Here is a 6,000-nt window from a genome sequence, read left to right as displayed (position 1 = left end):
TGACAGCTACCGGTCTCGCCGCCACCGCGGCTACAGCGGCGGCGTGCCCGTGTGGCTGCGTGCGCGCGCGACGGGCGGGGCGGGGCGGAGCGGAGGCGGGCACGCGCGCGCGCACGGGGCGGGGCGGAAGGGCCGGCGAGCGCGCGCGCGCGAGGCTGTCCGGTCGGCAGGGGGCGCTGCGCACCCACGCGGCGCTCTGCCTGCCCCCGGGTGCTGTCCGCGGCGGTTCGATTGGAGCAGCCGCCGAATAGCGCTTGGCGCCATTTTGAAGCGGAGAGGAGGAGGAACGGCCGGGCTGGCTGCGGAAGGGGAGGGGGGGGAGGAGGCGATTGGATGCGGCGGCAGCGGCGGATCCCGGAGAGCAGCGGAGAGGAGTAGCGAGTCGGCCACCCGGAGGTAGGAAGCAATTCAGTTAACGGGAAGAAAATGTCTCTTCCCTCTGGTCGCCGCGCTCCATTTTTCAGCGCCCGCCACCGCGGCTGAGTCTGTGGCGGGGCTCAAGCGCCGCCCGCCTGCCAGCCGAGACTCGCCTCCCGGCATCGGGGGCTGCAGCCGCTGGCTGCCTGGCGGCGGCGGGGCCGGGAGGAGTAGGGCGCGGGCCGGGGGCGTGGGCCGGGTTCTGCGGTGGGGGTGGGGAGGGCCCCACGGCCGGCGCGCTCCCTCCACGCCGCGGGCTCAGCCGCAGCCTCTGGAAATTAAACTTGCCGCCCTGGCAGGGCTGGGGCGCCCGCGGCGACGAGGGCGGCGGGCGGCGGGCGGTGACCTTGCGCGCGGCCGGGGGTCCGCGCCGGCTGCCCGCCGCCCCGCCGCCCCTCCCCCAGCGCCCGGCAGCCCGGCGGCTGTTTCCCGGGCGGCAGGCGGGCGGCGCGGCGCTCCTGTTGAATCCTCCCGCGGGCGGGTTTTCCCCTTTCCGGGCGAGGGGCGGGGAGCGCGGGTCGGGGCTGACCTCGGGGCGGTGTGCGGGCCTCGGCGCCCTCGCCCCCGCCGCTGGGTCGCCCGCGCCGTGCAGCCTCCGCTCCGGGCGACGACAACGGGCCGACCGAGTGACATTTTTATCCTGTTACTTGCCAGTCGCGGGAGATAAAGCGCGCCTACCGCGCCTCTTGGAGCTGGTGCTGGAGGCACCCGAGGACCTAGTTGAGGAAGAGTCCAGCACGGGCTGGAGTGGCTTCTCCCGGGCCACCACTGAGTTCTAGTTTTCCTTTCGGAAGCCTCGGAGTCGGAGCGACCATGCAAACGGTGTGCAGCTGTACAGTTGACATTTTTGCAGTCTCTTATCTTAGTGACACCTGAAAAGTTTCTAGTCGAGAGGAAACGCTTGTTTGTGGTTTCTTGCTGCTGTTGCCTATTGGTATATACGTTGAAGCTACGTTAAGCCGCGGTACAGTTATTCGAGGGAATGAGTCTGAACCCTGAAACGCTGCACCTCGTCGGCTTCAGAGTTGCCTGTTCCTGCGTTCCTTCGCGGCCGGTGTAAACTCGGGGTAGGGTTTGAAAGAGCAGGTCCCTGCCTACTTGACACGTTTAGGCATCCTAACCAACTCCCGAAAGGGAATCCTTTATTTGATTTTGAAGGACATGCTTTGAACGCTCTTCTCACACTTCTGTTATGAAATGATGGATGGGCAGTACTGTCCTGAACGACCCTACCCAACCCTGTTTGTTAAACCGTTTGGGAGACTGTGGATGTAGCCTTTACGTTCGAAGGTTGGTCTGTGGTCTTGAGTGAGTTTTGGAGGTCTTCTACTGTCTTCCTAATAACTTCTAAAAGTTCAAGTGTGTTTATATATGAGGCGAGCTGTAAGTCATAATTATTTAAAACTTGAATGGCAGTATAATCATTGTTCTCAACACATGTAGATGAAGTTCCAAGATAGAGCATTTTCTATACTTACGTAAGCAGTAGTCAAGTAAAATAGTTAAAAGCACAAACATGGTATCAAGCAAAATATGGGCTAGAAAGGACACTTATTTATGCAGTACATATGTCGGAGATGTTAGCAATTTTAGACAATAAGATGAGCATGCCTCTGGTGTGTGCAGGTCAGTTTGTGGAACGATTAATCTGCTGTCGTCTGGTGATAGCAGAAAACCTAATTAAAATTTATAGTGATGAATATGTAGGTGACAGTTTCAACATGGAACTTCTTGTAGAAAGGTAGATTTATTTTGAAAACCTTAACTGTAAAAAAAAAATTGAGAACATTATTCTTTCAAAAAAAAAAACCTTAAATGAGAACATTATTCTTTCAAAATAAATGTACGAATGTATATAGAAAAGGTGCACATTAGATATTCTTTGATTACTGAAATAGTGATTTTTTGTGTGTGCTTTTTTGATGGTTTAAAAAATTATACTCTGGGTTTTACTTGAACGTGTGAGTATTTTAAATGACAAGGTAGTGTTTGTATTGGCCTTTATTTTTTCTTAAAGAACTTTTGTGCCCTTTCTTATTTTCTCCTTTTTTGTTGAGGTTGATTCTCCTTGTGTTAACTTTGTTTTTTTACAGTGGCTTTTGACTCTTCCTGTCACTTTCATTCTTGTCTGGTTATGCCTTTTTCCTCACTTTTCCCGAGAATTAGAGGAGATAACGTGGTGAAGATAGTGATCCTTGCTGTCGTGGAATGTTTTGTACTAAGCATATTTGACAAGTAGTTCTACTGAGTTGGCTGTTGGATAAAAGTTTTAATTTCTAAATTTATTTTAAAATGGTTTGCAACTTTAATGGATACAAAGAGTCATGTTTTGAGGACCAGGCTTTGTCAATAATTTGTTAAGCCTAAAATAAAGTGATACGCTGTATTAGACAGGGCTTACCCTGGTGAAGACTGAATGGTACCCAAAACTTTGTGTAGAGGGGAATATTTTGGGAGATTGTGTTCTTTCTGCTTCTCCCTCTTGGAGATTAGGATTGTCCTGTGGCTTCTTCAGTGCTACTTCTTTTGATCATGTGTGCCTAGAACTAACAGGAGAGCTCAGTGATTTCGCTTGGATGACAAGTACTGTATATAATCTATGTTAGAAAAGAATAAATTTGTGTTTCCTTTATTAGTGTTAGAGAGCTATAAGGAAATTTAGATGATCTCCAACTCATTATATGCATGAGAAATTAGGTTCAGATTGTAACTTGATTGATTTATTCAAAGTCACAGTCATATTCTTGTGGAATTGAGGCAGCCCTTACATCTCCTGGAGGCTTAGAAGTATCCACGTGGTCTGTATTGTTTTATTCAGGACTTAAGCAATATTTAAAATTATTGCCAGGTAGCATATTATTCTCTTTCTCCTTTCCCCCCCTTTTTTTCATTCAACCAAGAAAGTTTCGAGGTTAACCATCTGTTTCAGAGTCTGGTTTTAATAATTTCTATCCAGGATGCGGTCCACTTAAATTGTCTCAGAAGATAACCTCTTGCATGTCTCTGTCTCCTGGAGTTGCTTGATCTTTCATTGTGTAACAGTATTTGACAAGGCATTTATTTATTCTTTGTTAAACTTGTAAGCCAGGGTAATTTGGAAGTTAGTGTTGAACTTTATTTTGTTATAAGATGCATGTGTGCATGAATGTGTTTTTTTTTATTTTTTACTTTCTTTTTTTTTACTTTTAAACTCAATTTGCTACACAAGTCATTTGCTTCCAGTTACAGTAGGTGTTTGGAGAAAATTGTATTTGGTTTGAGTATTCCTGTTTGGAAATGTTAAAAATTCCAAAAATACTTAGTCTAACAATAAACCCAGTAATTTCTCTGAGAACATATTTACTTTTTTAGTTTATTTAAGAAGTTGCCAAATGGTTCAAAATTGTGCTTCCTTGGAGTGTAGAGGTCAGTTCTTCCTCACACTGTACTGTCATGAACCACCTGATTATAACCATTTTCCCCAATACTTAAAAAGGTTTTATAACTCTTTCTCACTAATTAGTTCAAAATTAAGGATAAGTTTGCTGTAATTGTTTCAGTTGATAGGGATGATCATGCTCTGTGAGAAAATCGTGAAGATTAAACTCAGATTAGTTAAATTTAGTTGTTTAAATCTTAAAGCCATTACTCTGAGATGTTTAAAAATATCCATGATAGTTATTGTGCTCTAATGATTAGACATCAGTAATAAGCAGTAATTAGAAATACTTGGTTTAGCTGTGTAACACTTATAAGTTAGCCAAGGGGAGTGGAGGAAAGACTGATAAGCAGGAAGCTAATTTGAGGCATCTTTAAAGGACCATGATCTAGAAGTACTCCACTAACTTGCTTCCCTTTGACAGAGATTGCTCTGACCTGATTCAGTTAAAATGAACAAATACTAAGCTTCATATATATACTGTACCATGGATGATGTAATAAACAGGACTGAGACTCTGCCCTATAGAAGTTTCGAGTGGTGGTTTGCCACTTGCACCAAGGTGATGAGAGCTGAGAAAAACCAGAGTAGGATCCCTGCTGTTAAGTGATTCTACCATGGCCAGGCCTTCCTCCCTCTTCAGTGACAGTTGAGGTTGCTCTTTATGTGGGAGAGTGAAGGAGGGGACATTATGACCACAAGCATTGTCTCTCTCTTGGAGAGAATGGTTAGGGGGCCCAAAAGGAAACAAGAGTTTGTGGTTCCCTGGGCAGTGTAGGGATTCTTTTTCCCTTTCATCTCAGAGGTGGTTTTAGAGAAGTAAGGGAAGAGATTTTTAAAGAAAAGTCCCAGATATATATCCAAAGTGTATTTACAGAATGCATCCCTAAGTAGTTGAAATTCCGCCAGGCAATTTCAGCTAACCTTCAGACATTGGGATGGGGGTTGGGGTGTGTATGGAGAGTTGGTAGTGAGAGTTGTTGTTAAGGTTGGCGGGAACAGAGTACTTTAAAGAATTGTATATTTTAAGTTAAAAGTTATACATGTATATGATAAGGAAATTCTTGTGGTACAGAAAATAAAAATAAAAGCTACTTTATCTCTTCCCCCTAAAAGGTAATCCACTGTTAACAGTTTTCAGAAAATTTACTTTTCAAAAAATTGATGCAAATAGTATTATACTTACTGCTTTTTTTTGTTGTTGTTATTAAAAGCTATATTGTTTACTTTTTTCCTGAAATTTACTTTTTTCTGTAGTTGATGTCATGTAGCTCTTCTCATATTGGCACATATAGATCAACATAATTTAAACAATGATTAGAGTATTATATGCATGTGTCACCACAATTTATTCTGACTCCTTTTGAGTGGTATGTAGGTTGTAACTACTTACACAAACCGACAGTATATGACTATGACTGTTACATGTTTGCCAACGTTGGGCTTTATTAAACTTTATGCCTTTTGCTGATTTGATATGTGAAGTTTGTATCTTGTTTTGGGTTTGCATTTTGTTGATTATGAGGAGGGGAAAACATTTTTGTATGCTTATTGGGCAGAGGTTACTTGCAGCGCACACTTTAGATTGAGTAGGTTAAGTTATCTGTGCACCCCTCCCCCCCATCTAAAATGGTTTGAGGGAGATGGAACTTTTAGAGAGAAATAAGGTTTCAGAGCCCATGGCACGTTGAGGGGGAGCAGTGCTCTGAATGGAGAGGCTGCAGTGCTAGACTTTGAACAATAACCAGAGGTTAAGTATTGAAAGCCCTTAACTTGGTCTTAATGGAAGATTATATAAAGGCAGGAAGGGAGATTTGAGAGTCAGGGCAAGTAATTTCATATAGGGTAAGCTCTATCTCCTACTGCCTACTTGTCCTGTCTCACCACTCCCCCCTTGTGCCCCAACTGTCATTTCATTTTTATTTATACTGTCATTTGACTTGCTCCTCTTCCCTGGTGGGGTGGCAGCCTTGACTTTGATATTTCAGTTCTTCCAGAGATGAGGAACACTTAGTTTTTATTATAAGGGAAACTGATTTTTCTTCAAACCAAAGGGAGCAGTTCTCATTTCTAATGTTCTTTAGATCTATTTTTTGATCTTTAGTAGTCCCTCTTTATAGTTGATATTCTGCTAGTGTCAGGGACCTTACATGCTGACCTGTGCA

The 6,000-nt window shown here is 44.7% G+C and overlaps 1 protein-coding gene across 6 annotated transcripts in view; it reads left to right on the top strand.

Moving 5' to 3' along the window:
* The first annotated feature begins 251 nt into the window (after positions 1-251).
* The window catches only part of PDS5B (PDS5 cohesin associated factor B), a 197,610-nt gene continuing 191,861 nt past the window's right edge, over positions 252-6,000 (top strand). For 5 of the 6 annotated variants that reach the window (XM_067713457.1, XM_067713456.1, XM_067713458.1 and 2 more), the window contains exon 1: positions 252-396. The gene's annotated coding sequence lies outside the window, so the exon portion shown is untranslated. Of the gene's footprint in view, positions 397-994; positions 1,240-6,000 lie in introns of those variants that run through there. The other variant, XM_067713453.1, reaches the window with a different exon arrangement.

The sequence above is a fragment of the Pseudorca crassidens genome, chromosome 18 (genome assembly GCF_039906515.1).
Source record: "Pseudorca crassidens isolate mPseCra1 chromosome 18, mPseCra1.hap1, whole genome shotgun sequence".
NCBI lineage: Eukaryota > Metazoa > Chordata > Mammalia > Artiodactyla > Delphinidae > Pseudorca > Pseudorca crassidens.
Note: the sequence above shows the minus strand (reverse complement) of the source record. Positions and strands in the feature narration are given on the sequence as shown.